Source organism: Equus quagga, chromosome 14, assembly GCF_021613505.1.
Source record: "Equus quagga isolate Etosha38 chromosome 14, UCLA_HA_Equagga_1.0, whole genome shotgun sequence".
NCBI classification, from domain to species: Eukaryota; Metazoa; Chordata; class Mammalia; order Perissodactyla; family Equidae; genus Equus; species Equus quagga.
Window position 1 is genome coordinate 85,254,442 of NC_060280.1, and position 13,905 is coordinate 85,268,346.

The 13,905-nt window shown below is 43.2% G+C and overlaps 1 protein-coding gene across 2 annotated transcripts in view; it reads right to left on the reverse strand.

The window, feature by feature from the left end:
* The window catches only part of LOC124251875 (zinc finger protein 791-like), a 43,145-nt gene extending 33,400 nt beyond the window's left edge, over positions 1 to 9,745 (reverse strand). Inside the window, exons 1-2 of one of the 2 annotated variants that reach the window (XM_046684802.1) lie at positions 9,610 to 9,745; positions 8,764 to 8,925 (exon numbers count right to left, since the gene is read on the reverse strand). The gene's annotated coding sequence lies outside the window, so the exon portion shown is untranslated. The remainder of the gene's footprint in view (positions 1 to 8,763; positions 8,926 to 9,609) is intronic. The other variant, XM_046684803.1, reaches the window with a different exon arrangement.
* Positions 9,746 to 13,905: the final 4,160 nt, after the last annotated feature.

Here is a 13,905-nt window from a genome sequence, read left to right on the forward strand (position 1 = left end):
CTCTCCACCAAGAAGACATAACACTTATAAATATATACGCACCCAACACAGGAGCACCAAAATTTGTAAAGCAACTCTTAATAGAACTAAAAGAAGACATCAACAACAATACAATAATAGTAGGGGACCTCAACACACCATTAACACCAATGGACAGAACATCCAGACAGAAAATCAACAAGGAAATAATAGAATTAAATGAAAAATTAGACCAGATGGACTTAATAGATATATATAGAACACTTCATCCAAAAACAGCAGGTTACACATTCTTTTCAAGTGCACATGGAACATTCTCAAGGATTGACCATATTTTGGGAAACAAAGCAAACATCAATAAATACAAGAGAGTTGAAATAATATCAAGCATCTTTTCTGATCATAATGCTATTAAACTAGAAATCAACTACAAGAAAAAAGCAGAGAAAGGTGCAAAAATGTGGAGACTAAACAACACGCTTCTGAACAAACAATGGATCATTGAAGAAATTAACGAAGAAATCAAATATTATCTGGAGACAAATGAAAATGAGAACACGACATACCAAATCATTTGGGATGCAGCAAAAGCAGTCCTAAGGGGGAAATTCATCGCAATACAGGCTCACCTCACTAAACAAGAAAAAGCTCACATAAGCAACCTCAAACGACACCTAACAGAACTAGAAAAAGAAGAACAAACAAAGCCCAGAGTCAGTAGAAGGAGGGAAATAATAAAAATAAGAGCAGAAATAAACGATATTGAAACAAAAAAGACAATAGAAAGGATCAATGAAACAAAGAGTTGGTTCTTCGAAAGAATTAACAAAATTGACAAACCCTTAGCCAGACTCACCAAGAAAAGAAGAGAGAAATCGCAAATAAATAAAATTAGGAATGAGAGAGGAGAAATCACAACAGATACCAATGAAATACAAGAGATCATAAGAGAATACTATGAAAAACTATATGCCAACAAATTGAACAACCTGGAAGAAATGGACAAATTCCTAGACTCATACAATCTCCCCAAACTGAATCAGGAAGAAATGGAGAATCTGAATAGGCCAATCACAAGTAAGAAAATAGAAACGGTAATCAAAAACCTCCCCAAAAATAAGAGTCCAGGACCAGACGGCTTCTCTGGAGAATTCTACCAAACATTCAAAGAAGACTTAATACCTATTCTTCTCAAACTGTTCCAGAAAATTGAGAAAGATGGAGTACTCCCTAACACATTCTATGAAGCCAACATCACTCTGATCCCCAAACCTGACAAGGACAACACAAAGAAGGAGAACTACAGGCCGATATCACTGATGAACATAGAAGCAAAAATCCTCAACAAAATTTTGGCAAAACAAATACAGCAATACATCAAAAAGATTATACACCATGATCAAGTGGGATTTATACCAGGGACACAGGGATGGTTCAACATCCGCAAGTCAATCAACGTGATACACTACATCAACAAAATGAAAAACAAAAACCACATGATCATCTCGATAGATGCAGAGAAAGCATTCGACAAGATCCAACACCCATTTATGATAAAAACCCTCAGTAAAATGGGTATAGAAGGAAAGTACCTCAACATAATAAAGGCCATATATGATAGACCCACAGCCAACATCATACTCAATGGACAAAAGCTGAAAGCCATCCCTCTGAGGACAGGAACAAGACAAGGGTGCCCACTTTCACCACTCCTATTCAACATAGTACTGGAGGTGCTGGCCAGAGCAATTCGGCAGGAAAAAGAAATAAAAGGAATCCAAATAGGTAACGAAGAAGTAAAACTCTCGCTGTTTGTGGATGACATGATCTTATATATAGAAAACCCCAAAGAATCCATAGAAAAACTATTAGAAATAATCAACAACTACAGCAAAGTAGCAGGGTATAAAATTAACGTGCATAAATCAGTAGCATTTCTATACACTAACAATGAACTAACAGAAAAAGAACTCAAGAACTCAATCCCATTCACAATCGCAACGAAAAGAATAAAATACCTTGGGATAAACTTAACCAAGGAAGTGAAGGATCTATACAATGAAAACTACAAGACTTTCTTGAAAGAAATTGACGATGACATAAAGAGATGGAAAGACATTCCTTGCACATGGATTGGAAGAATAAACATAGTTAAAATGTCCATACTACCTAAAGCAATCTACAGATTCAATGCTATCCCAATCAGAATCCCAAGAACATTCTTCACAGAAATTGAACAAACAATCCTAAAATTCATATGGGGCAACAAAAGACCGCGAATTGCTAAAGCAATCCTGAGCAAGAAAAACAAAGCCGGCGGAATCACAATCCCCGATTTCAAAACATACTACAAAGCTACAGTGATCAAAACAGCACGGTACTGGTACAAAAACAGGTCCACAGATCAATGGAACAGAATTGAAAGCCCAGAGATAAAACCACACATCTATGGACAGCTAATCTTCGACAAAGGAGCAGAGGGCCTACAATGGAGAAAAGAAAGTCTCTTCAACAAATGGTGCTGGGAAAACTGGACAGCCACATGCAAAAGATTGAAAATTGACCATTCTTTTTCACCACACACCAAAATAAACTCAAAATGGATCAAAGACCTAAAGATTAGGCCTGAGACAATAAGTCTTTTGGAAGAGAATATAGGCAGTACACTCTTTGACATCAGTTTCAAAAGAATCTTTTCGGACACTGTAACTCCTCAGTTGAGGGAAACAATAGAAAGAATAAACAAATGGGACTTCATCAGACTAAAGAGCTTTTTCAAGGCAAGGGAAAACAGAATTGAAACAAAAAAACAGCTCACTAATTGGGAAAAAATATTTACAAGCCACTTATCCGACAAAGGGTTAATCTCCATAATATACAAAGAACTCACACTGCTTAACAACAAAAAAACAAACAACCCGATCAAAAAATGGGCAGAGGACATGAACAGACATTTCTCAAAAGAAGATATGAATATGGCCAATAGACACATGAAAAGATGTTCATCATCGCTAATCATCAGGGAAATGCAAATCAAAACTACACTAAGATATCACCTTACACCCGTTAGATTGGCAAAAACATCCAAAACCAAGAGCGACAAATGTTGGAGAGGTTGTGGAGAAAAAGGAACCCTCATACACTGTTGGTGGGAATGCAAACTGGTACAGCCACTATGGAAAACAGTATGGAGATTTCTCAAAAAGTTAAAAATAGAAATACCCTATGACCCAGCCATCCCATTACTGGGTATCTATCCTAAGAACCTGAAATCAGAAATCTCAAGAGTCCGTTGCACCCCTATGTTCATCGCAGCATTATTTACAATAGCCAAGACGTGGAACCAACCTACATGCCCAGAAACTGATGATTGGATAAAGAAGATGTGGTATATATACACAATGGAATACTACTCAGCCATAAAAAAAAGACAAAATTGGCCCATTCACAACAACGTGGATGGACCTTGAGGGTATTATGTTAAGCGAAATAAGCGAGTCAGAGAAAGACGAACTCTATATGACTCCACTCATAGGTGGAAGTTAGTATATTGATAAGGAGATCTGATCGGTGGTTACCAGGGAAAAGGGGGGGTGGGGGGAGGGCACAAAGGGGGAAGTGGTGTACCCACAACATGACTAACAAAAATGTACAACTGAAATCTCACAAGGTTGTAATCTATCATAACATTAATAAATAGTAAAGTTCCAAAAAAAAAACAAAACAAAAACAAAAACAAAAATCCTAGGAAACCAAATTCAACAGCACATTAAAAGGCTTATACAACATGACCAAGTTGCATTTACCCCTAGGATGCAAGGATGGTTCAACATATGCAAATCAATAAATGTGTTACACTAAGTTAACAAAAGGAAGGATAAATATCATATGATCATCTCAATAGATGCAGAAAAAGCATTTGACAAAATTCAATATCCTTTCATGATAAAAACTCTAAAGAAACTAAGTATAGAAGGAATGCACCTCATCATAATAAAAGCCATATATGACTAGCCCACTGCTAAAATCATACTGAATGGTGCAGAAGTGACCTCTGCCAGAACAATGGCACCTGGCAAGGGACTGAGGAGAGAGGAGAGCACCCCCTGCTGCTGTCAGGCTATGCCAGAGGGCTCAGGCTTGGCTCCATCAGGCCTCAAGGAGGACTCAGTAGCCAATCTGAGCTCATAGGGTGCTGTTTCCAGGTCTCAAGGCATAACAGGCAGCTGGGTGGAGAGTCACATGCTCAGGGCTGAGGAGAGCCTCTATTTTCAGGAGCACGTGGTACCCAGTGGTAACCGCAGCTCTAATGGCATATAGTGTGGGCCGAAGAGGGCAGTTTCTTGCATAGAAGTAAAATTTATAAACAAAGAATATGTTGCCTTCCAAACATCAAAACAACCCAGGAGATGTTGTGGGTGCTGAGAGGGACAATAGCTACTTCTTCACCGTGCCAGGGAGGGAGTGGCCCCTTGTTTACCAAATAATTTTGAGGAAATTAACCAAGGTGTCAGGGCATCTCCCTTTATGTGTGGGTTATGGCCCATCTGCCTTTTGTGAGCTCCTCTGTCTACGAGCTCCTAGGACTACTTGTATGTCCTGAATGAATGTCAAATGAACTTTCGCAGAAGAGGTGGTCGCTAGCGTCATGTCATTCCTGTGCTCCTGGAGCAAGGGGGATGCAGTTCAGACCCTGCCAGCAGAGGCTGTGTGCACTAGCAATGGTGGTGAGGTTCCCCGAGGGTAACCCAGTAAAGGGGCACCACATCCCTTCAGAGGGAAGGCCAAGTGCAGCTGAGAGGCTGTGGCACAGGACTCGACAGAACAGACTTAGCTGAATCTGTGAGGGCAGGATATTTATCAATTGCTGATTGGTTCTGGTCAGTAATTTCCACACTGTGGGGACTGGGGACAGAGGTCTGTGTGGAGCAACCACAGCCTCGAGTTGAGGTAAACCACTCTGAGGTGTCAGTCGTTCTTTCCAGGTTTAATAACAGGACAAATCAGGCTGTTAAAAGAAGCACTGGGAATAATCAACCCATCACTAACTAGGTTTTCTATATAGTTCTCAATCCTTCAAGGCCCTGGGTAATTTACATTGGGCCAGTTAACTACTTGATTTGTGGGGTAAGGTCCCTGGGGTTCTATTTTGTCAAGACAGTTTGTAAGCGGCAAAGACTTCATTTAATTTTAATTCTTGCTCATTGGATCCGAGTTTCCCAGCTCAACGTGGGATATTTTAGGACAACGGGTGTTATGACCATGGAGAGTTTAGGCAATAGTTGACTGATGTTTAAGGTGAGACATGCCTATTTGTCCCCTATTTTATAGTCAGAAACTCCCCTAAGATCATCAAGGGCACCTTACCTAAATTTAGTGGGATTCCAATATAACCGTAATTTGAGACCTAGTATTGATTATTTGCATGAAGGTTTCTGAATTAGTGTATTACATCAGACAGCAAAATTAACTCAGACCCTATGTTATAGAGGCCCAGAAGCCAAGCAGTGTACCTCTATCTGTTTTGTTGTGTAAATTCTTTTAGTATATTTCGGATTTCCAATTGGGTCAAATAATGGACCTTTGTTTCAGTATTTTTTCTTTTGTTCCCTCCCTCCTGTCCTTCTCTGTTCTGTTTTTTTTTTTTTGTCACTGGATAAACTTGGGGAAGAGGTGTTCTCTTTACCCCAGTATTTATATATTTTTTCCTCCCGAGAGCCACAAAACAGTCCCATCAGAGTTACGAATGTCCCCCATGACAACTGGTTGTTTTATACGGTTTAAGGACCCTTGACTTAAGCCATGTTTGAACTAATCCCTTAACTGTGCCACAGGGGAGCCATGGATGTTGTCCCCTACAACCCTGAGAATCAGCATCTTTGTGGCAGTAGAGGCAGTGGCAGCAGCACAGATACTCAAAGGTGCTGGGGAGCCCCCTGGTGTTAGGAGTGTGGACTCAGCCTGCCATCAGCTGCCTGCGTTTCCCCCCCTCTTCTCTTTCTCTTGCACAGGGTATAGTCCCCTCTCCCACCTCCACTCCCAGGGTATGTTGGGGCCAACCTAGGCTCTATCATAGCTTCACTCTAAGACACACATAAATCTTGACAAAGACATCGACCCGTGACTACTTTACGGAGGGTCCCAATCCCATACTCCTGCTCCTAAATGCCTAGGAATTTTCAAAACTGCCAACTCTGGTCGCTGAATCTAGAACTGAGGTTGGTGGGTCAACAATGCAACACGGGGCAGCACAGCTCACAGCACGGGCTCCCCAGCAAGCAGCAGCCAGCAGTGCACGCCTCAAGTTTGGTCAAGCAAAGAATCTTCTCAGGGGCAGGGCAAGAGCTCTGCACACAGGCAGGGGCTGGGGTGGTGGGAATGTCCTGCCTGCTCTAGAGGAGAGAGCACCCAGGCTTCTCCTCAGCTTGTCCAGGTGGGGGCACAAGGGGAAGAGGGTGGGTGAGGCTTAAGCTGTGAGCAGTCACCAAAAATGTGGAGTCTGCTCACTACAAGGACAAACATGGGTAAGAAAAAAAGACGCATTTTCAATGGCTTGTTTTTATATAAAGAAACACTAACAGGGGTTCAAAAATGATCAAAACTGTATTTGGGGGTGGCTGGAGTACCAGTGCAGGAGGGGACCAGGATATGTGGGCAGTGAGTCTTCTTAAGTTAGTCTTTGCTGTCTTACAGATTTATTTAAAGTAAATACAGAAATTTATATACACCATGTTTTAATATTTACTAATCTTTAATTTTAACTTTTGTACATAGGAAACTATTCTAGGATTTAATTCCTTTAAACACTAACAGTTACAAAAGTGTAAGCCACAAAATGAAAATTTTCAAATGTCTTTCTAACTAAAAGGACATGCAGCATCTTAGTTTTTCCTTCCCCAATATCTCACATTGGGGTATTTTCAGGAATAAGCACCATATTATAATGCAATAGGGGTCTGAGTTTAGCTCCTTGAACGTAGTAGGATTTTCAAAGATTTACATAAGTTTTCATTAGTTTTCCTCACATCAATTAAAATAAGAATTCAATCGTTTTAGCTTTTTAAATTTCAAAGTTCTCTAGGGACATGCACATAGAAACACTGATGTAAAAATGAAAAATGTACCTGAGACCTTCAATACACTCATCTCACATCTCGAGGTTCTCTTGCCTAACAGGAATAAAAATTCTATTTAGGGGGCTGGCCCCGTGGCCGAGTGGTTAGGTTCGGGCGCTCTGCTGCAGGCGGCCCAGTGTTTCGTTGGTTCGAATCCTGGGTGTGGACGTGGCACTGCTCGTCGAGCCACGCTGGGGCGGCGTCCCATATGCCACAACTAGAAGGACCCACAACGAAGAATATACAACTATGTACCGGGGGGCTTTGGGGAGAAAAAGGAAAAAATAAAATCTTTAAAAAAAAAGAAAAATTCGATTTAGTTCTACAATTTTATTGCCTTACTAACATCACATCTCTCAATCAACTTACATTTTTAAGCCCAAGAACCTAAATGTTATATCTCACATAGGGAATAAAATTATAAAGTGTTACGGGGAAGCAGCGGCAAATGGCTGCTGCACTAGTCCATCGATAAAGGAATCCAAAGGGAAGAAACACGAACACTGGAACCAGCTCAGAGGAGCAGCCTGCTTCCCACAGGACAGAAGGAAAGCCACACTCAGAAGGTCCCGTGTTCCTGACTCTCCTGGTGGAGACAGAGTCCTGGAGGGGGTCAGTCCCTGGAGAAGGAGGGGAGGGCACCTGAGCAGCCACAGGAAGGAGCTCTGGGAGCCCCACACACCCTCCTCTCCCCAGGGAACAGTGCACATGCTCCCTCTCTCAGGCTCTATTCTCACAGTGAGGAAACTCAGCTGCATTCAGTTTAAGGTTCTGACCCAAATGGACCCCCAGATTAATAGGCCCTAATCCAGGACACAGAGCTCCTGACTCTCACAGACTTTCTCAGTGTAAACAAATTATTCTCTGAGTGCACCTGCTCTGTGGATGCAAAACTCCAACTATGTCTAGAAACAGGCCCAAGCAATCTACAGTGACAACCTCAGAAAGGGCGTCACTCCCCACCTTATGAGCACGTGCACCCCCAGCTTTCCAGGGCTCTGCAGCTCCTCTCAGGATAAAGGCTCCTTCCATGGGGTGTGAGCAATAGGACACCTGCAGGGGGAGGCTCCCCAGGAAGGACAACTGGGCCTGCAAGGCCTTCCCTCTGCAGGCTCAAGTGGGCCTCAGCTTAGACTCACTGCCCTCAGGCCTCTGCTCCCACTGGAGGTTTTTTGGACCATCACTGATACCTTAAATGACACAAATCCAGTGTTTGAAGAATCCAGAAAAATCACACAAACCCAGTGTTCATGTGTAAACGACGAAGAGAATTCTAAGGCATTTTTCTAGTTCAACAAGAAAATGCACAAGTATTTATTACCTTCAGAAAATACTAATATTGTTATTTCCATGGTAAAAGTTGTTTTATAAACAATTAATTGTATTTGAACACATTTGGTGTTCAAATCTAAGCCTTGGAATTCCATTTGTAATCAACCCCCACCACCCTCTCCCTCAAAAAAAAAATATTACTACACTTGATCAGGGGAGGAAAAAAAAACAAGAAATGTCAACACATGTAAAACTGGAATACGTATTTTTTCTGAAATCCACTTTTTTTTGCTTCTTTGGAAATATACTGTCTTTCAAGCCCTATTGATTAAATATTTTACATTTATTGAAAAATGGAGACGTATAAAAAAATGAATGTCTTTTTAAGGTGACATACCGAGGGAAGGACAGTGCTGACAGGACAGATCACCTAGGAAAGTTTCCAAAGAGGAAGCTGCCCCCAGAGGACTTCCCACAGGATGTTTGCGCCCAGGAAGACCCTGGGGAGACGCACGAGGATATCATACAACGTAGTTCCATGTGGTTATTCGCTGCTTTCCTTTCATGTAAAATATCAACAGACAAAAAAATAAACCTTGTAAAAAGGCCATCATTGACTATGGGAAACTGACAAAAGATCGGGTGTTTGAAACGCACCACGGAGGACAGACAGCTGATAAAGATGCTGTGAATCAGAGAGGGGAAGTTGGTGTTTGGGAATGCGGGCGGGGGGTGAGGGGGATCTGGAAATTTAGGGATTTATTGCCAGTCCTAGGAAGAGCTAGGCTGGGAGAAGAGGGAGATTTGAGACTCTGCTCCCCAAACATTCAGACAACTCGGGAGAAGACAGGTCCCACCTGAGGAGAAAGGAGGCCATGGGGACCCACAGACCGCAGCCCCTCCGCGCACGGACCCCGGAGCCCGAGGCCCGACTGTCCTGCGGGCCCTCCCGCGGGCCCCGCACCGTCTGCGACACGCGGGGCAGCGGGCGCACAGCGGCCCAGAGACGATCCGGCCCAAGTCGCCGCGCGGAGGGACCACAGGACGCCCGGGCCCGGCTGCCGGCCCCGCCCCCACGCTGCGGCCGGAGGGGCCTGAGGGCCGAGCGGCGCCACCGCGGACTTGGGGCTGCAGACCCCGGAGGGGACCGCGGGAGGCCGGGCCCGCCCCGCCGCTTCCCACCAGCCCCGCCGCTTCCCACCAGCCCCTCCTCCCGTGTCCTCGCCCCGGGTCGCACACTCACGGTTTCCCGGCTTTTGGGTACCCCGGCGTCGTCCCCACTCCGCCGGCGGCCGCGGCAGGTCCCAGGGTACCGACGCCGCAGCAGAAACGCCGGAGCCCGTTAGGTGCAGGTGAGACGCTGTCCGAGCTCGGCCAAGAGCCTCCGCGCCCTCTGCGGGGCGTCGCCCCACCCACCTGCCCCTGCTGCGCCTCTGATTGGACTGTTCGCAAGGGCCCGCCCCCTCGCTTCTTGAGTGACAGTGGGGCAGGAGGTCAGACGCCTGAGCCGAACCAGCGTTCAGCGGTGAGCGGGAAACTGTGTCGTCCGGTGAGTGAGGTTTGTTTTTAAACAAAAGTTGTTCTTGTCCCTAAAGGGACAGTGGCGTCTTCCTGCAGCGCCTTCTGAACGCGGAGACACAGGTGTGCAGGGAATTCCAGAGTCAGTTGCCAGATGGAGCGATGCCCTTATCCAGAGCAAGAGGGCGCCCTAGCCAGGCTAGACAGGGACCAGAGGGTCTGAGGTCCCCGCCCCGACCCCCCCCCAGCCCCCGGGTCAGGGGTTGGCATAAGGCTGGGAAGCCACTCATGGAACCGTGACTCATTTACAAACACGCTTAAATATGACATCACCACATGTAAGGGAGAGTCTGGCTCCATTTTGACCTTTGTAGACAGCGCTGAGGCGTCCCCCCATCCCTTCCCCACCTCCGCACGTTTGGTACTTTAGATAAAGAATCCCATGGCCTCCCAAGAGTCTGGCTCTGGGGGGATCTGAACCCTGCAGCCCTCGCCTGTGCGCAGAAACTCGTCTCTGACCAGCTGTGAGCTTTGAGATGGGTTCAATAAAACTCAGGTGTACATTTTACACTAGAAGGAAATTTATTTTACTTTCTGAGTATGACCTTAAGAGATTTTGAAATGTAAACAGCTATGATATCCCTAAGGCAACTGAATTCTGATTTCCACCAATATACATATAAAAACAATGTTATGTAAATGTGAGCTGTACCTGAAAACTCTTTAAGATACTTAACACATTGGTTCAAAAAATTCCTAATTCATTTATTTGAATAGCTTTACTGAGATATAATACACATATTATACAACCCTTTAATGTGTATAATTCAATGGTTTTCAGTACATTCCGATATGTGCAATAATCATCACAACTTTTGAACATTTTTGTGGCTTCAAAAAGAAACCCCTGTACCCTTTAAGTGTTGTGTGAATAAGCAAGCAAGCAGATATGAAAAATACGTGGTAGCTAGGATTGCTGTGGTCACGACATAAATTCTGCCACTGCTTCTGTCACCCTCTCAGTTTAGAGCCCCCTGATTTTGCCTCAGAGAAATTCTGCAGAGTGGGATACATGTGTATTTCTAAAGATGTGGAAGGGGCTTGGGTGGGGAAACGAAGTGCTGGAAATGGTCAGTGGACAGCAATGGAAGGATGCTGATGCACATGAATGAGGGTGTCCCCAGGCAGGTTCCATCTGAGATATCTTTTTGTTTCAGAAGCACAGTATTTCCAAAGATCTGTCCACAGAACCTGATTTAAACTCAAAGATTCTGGGAGTCCTCACTTCACTCCTAGTGATGAGTGTGAGCTGAGGGCAAGTGCAACCCTAGGGGGTGTTCTCTCAATTAAGACAAGGTTGCAAGAAACGCCTGTTGTGGCCCATGTCTTTCTTCCTCAGTCCTTCAGTTCTTCCAAGAAGGATCCCACAGTGGTGGAAAGAAGAGTTGAACACATAAACACATAAAAATAAAGGTTCAGGAGAACTTAACATTCTTCTAGTATATGAAAGCAATTGTGTTGTTCGTTTTCTATTAATTTATACACGTATTATGCATATTATATATATATTTCAGGTGTAATTGTGAGTTTTCACAAATGCATAGGCATACTGCCACCAAAAGATGGAAAGCAGGGGCCGGGCTAGTGGGGCAGCGGTTAAGTTTGCACGTTCCACTTTGGCGGCCCAGGGTCCGCCAGTTTGGATCCCAGGTGCAGACATGGCACCACTTGGCAAGCCATTCTGTGGTAGGTGTCCCACATATAAAGTAGAGGAAGATGGGCATGGATGTTAGCTCAAGGCCAGTCTTCCTCAGAAAAAAAAAAAAAAGGAAAGCATACCATCACCCCAAAAACACTCTAAAAACACCCCAAAAGAACACTCTTGTGGTGACCATTTGAACCCCTCCAATGAGTAAGTTAACACTGAAAAAAAAAAAAAAAAAAGGAAAAGACTGAATACCTTTCCTCTTTATAAAAACTCATAGCTATTACTTTTCCCCACTCTCCCACATGTGCTGGATGTCTAAGCAGTGAAATGAAACCAGTGAACAGCAAAATGGGCTCCGGGGTTTATGGGTCATTGATGCAGACGACTTCCAGCCATTCCTGAGATAGACGTTGAAAACTTCTCACGTCTCCCTTTACACTCAATTAGGATATTACCGAAAATGACACCCTCTCTCTGCAGCTCACCTCACTTGTTCCTTGGCTGATTAAATACCAAGTGGTGTTTCCACTGGGGGATCACAGTGGACTTGCATAGATGTCACTCTACTCACAGAGTACACTCAGGATGAGCTAGAACAGTGCAGATGAAGGCAACTGTTCCCCTAATGTGAAACTCCATGATTTAATGGGGTATACACTGTGTCACTCAGTATGTACAGCAATGAAATGACAATGCCAAATACTATAATAAAGGTAAATGAAAATCCCCTCAAATGATGTTAAACACAAAAAGACACAACAGCTATTTGTGGCCCAAATCAGTAGGATATCCCAAGTCCTAGATAACAATGTCCAAACTCATGACTAGGTATGAATTCTATATACAAAATGTTTAACTGCAAAAACGAAGGTGAATGATGTCCATATCTCTATCTTTAGGGGGAATCTTTACTGTTAATCACAGGAATGCAGGATTTTCTACATTGCTGCCACCTCCTATTTACTTCCACACCCAAGGAGTTCTTGAAACAGTGTTTAAGATGTATTACGTGGTGGAAAAACAAGAGATCAAAATGACATCATGACTCACTGAGGTTCCCAACCTTACAGAAAACAAATACACACCCCAGCCTATTATCTCACATTATGTGTTTTACATTCCATCAAAGCCCTTATTTCCACCTTATAAACCAAAGCTTTACCATTTGTTGACCATCTCTCTTTTCCCACAAAAGTATAAGCACCAGGACTGCAAGAACTTGTTTCATGCAGCTATATTCAAACCCTACTGTGCCTTATTTATGCTAAATTGGGTACACTGACTCTATAATGGATGGCAGTAGGAAATACACTAGTGTTTAGGTAATAAGTAGGGAAGACAAAAGCTATTCAGGAGGACTGGGAGCTGGCCTTGTATTCATTACGAGGGCAAGTCTTTTTCCTGTTGGAAGAGAAAAACATCACACACTTCTTCCTGCATCAAAGGAAATCTGTGACCATAATGGACCAAGACATTCATAAGGGGATTTTGAAACCCTATCTCTAAAAATGGTAAAAGATAAAGTTCTGAATCATAAAAATGACCAATATTTCCCTCTACTTACCTTACCAATATCACTAACCAGAGCTTCTTATGAATTAAGTTTAGCTCCGCCACATTGTTTTTGCCTTCTAGAAAACAATGATTATGATTACCAATGACAGAATAAAGTTTACCTCCTCACAGGATCCAACAAAAAAGTCTTGCTTCCTTGAAGAGCAATCAAAGCATCTAACACAAGCCCAAATCCTATAAAAGTCCTGAGCAACTTTTTATGTTATACCCCAGTCATGTGTATTTTGTGGTCATTCTTATTATTAGAATTCATTACACTTTTGATTTCAGGTGCGATCCTGCAGGTCACTGGCAAGAGGCCACTAAGAAAACTATGACTGAAGTTTTTGGTATTAAGAATGAATGACAAATTAGGGCCGGCCCGGGGTCATAGTGGTTAATTTCACGTGCTCCACTTCAGTGGTCCAGGGATCTCAGATTCAGATCCTAGGCGCAGACCTACACACGGCTAAAGCCATGCTGTGGCAGCATCCCACATACAAAATAGAGGAAAACTGGCACAGGTGTTAGTCCAGGACAATCTTCCTTACCAATCCAAACCAAACCAACAAATAAAAGAATGAATGAGAAATTACTTTCATGACAAAAATTATAACTATAAAAGTGAGGAAAAAACCTGAACTTGTATGCACATAATAGTGATTCATAACATGTAACAATTAAATGAAGAAAATTGCAAAGTTTATCTGAAAATACATAATTATAATGGGATATTTTAATATATTCTCTAAGGAAATG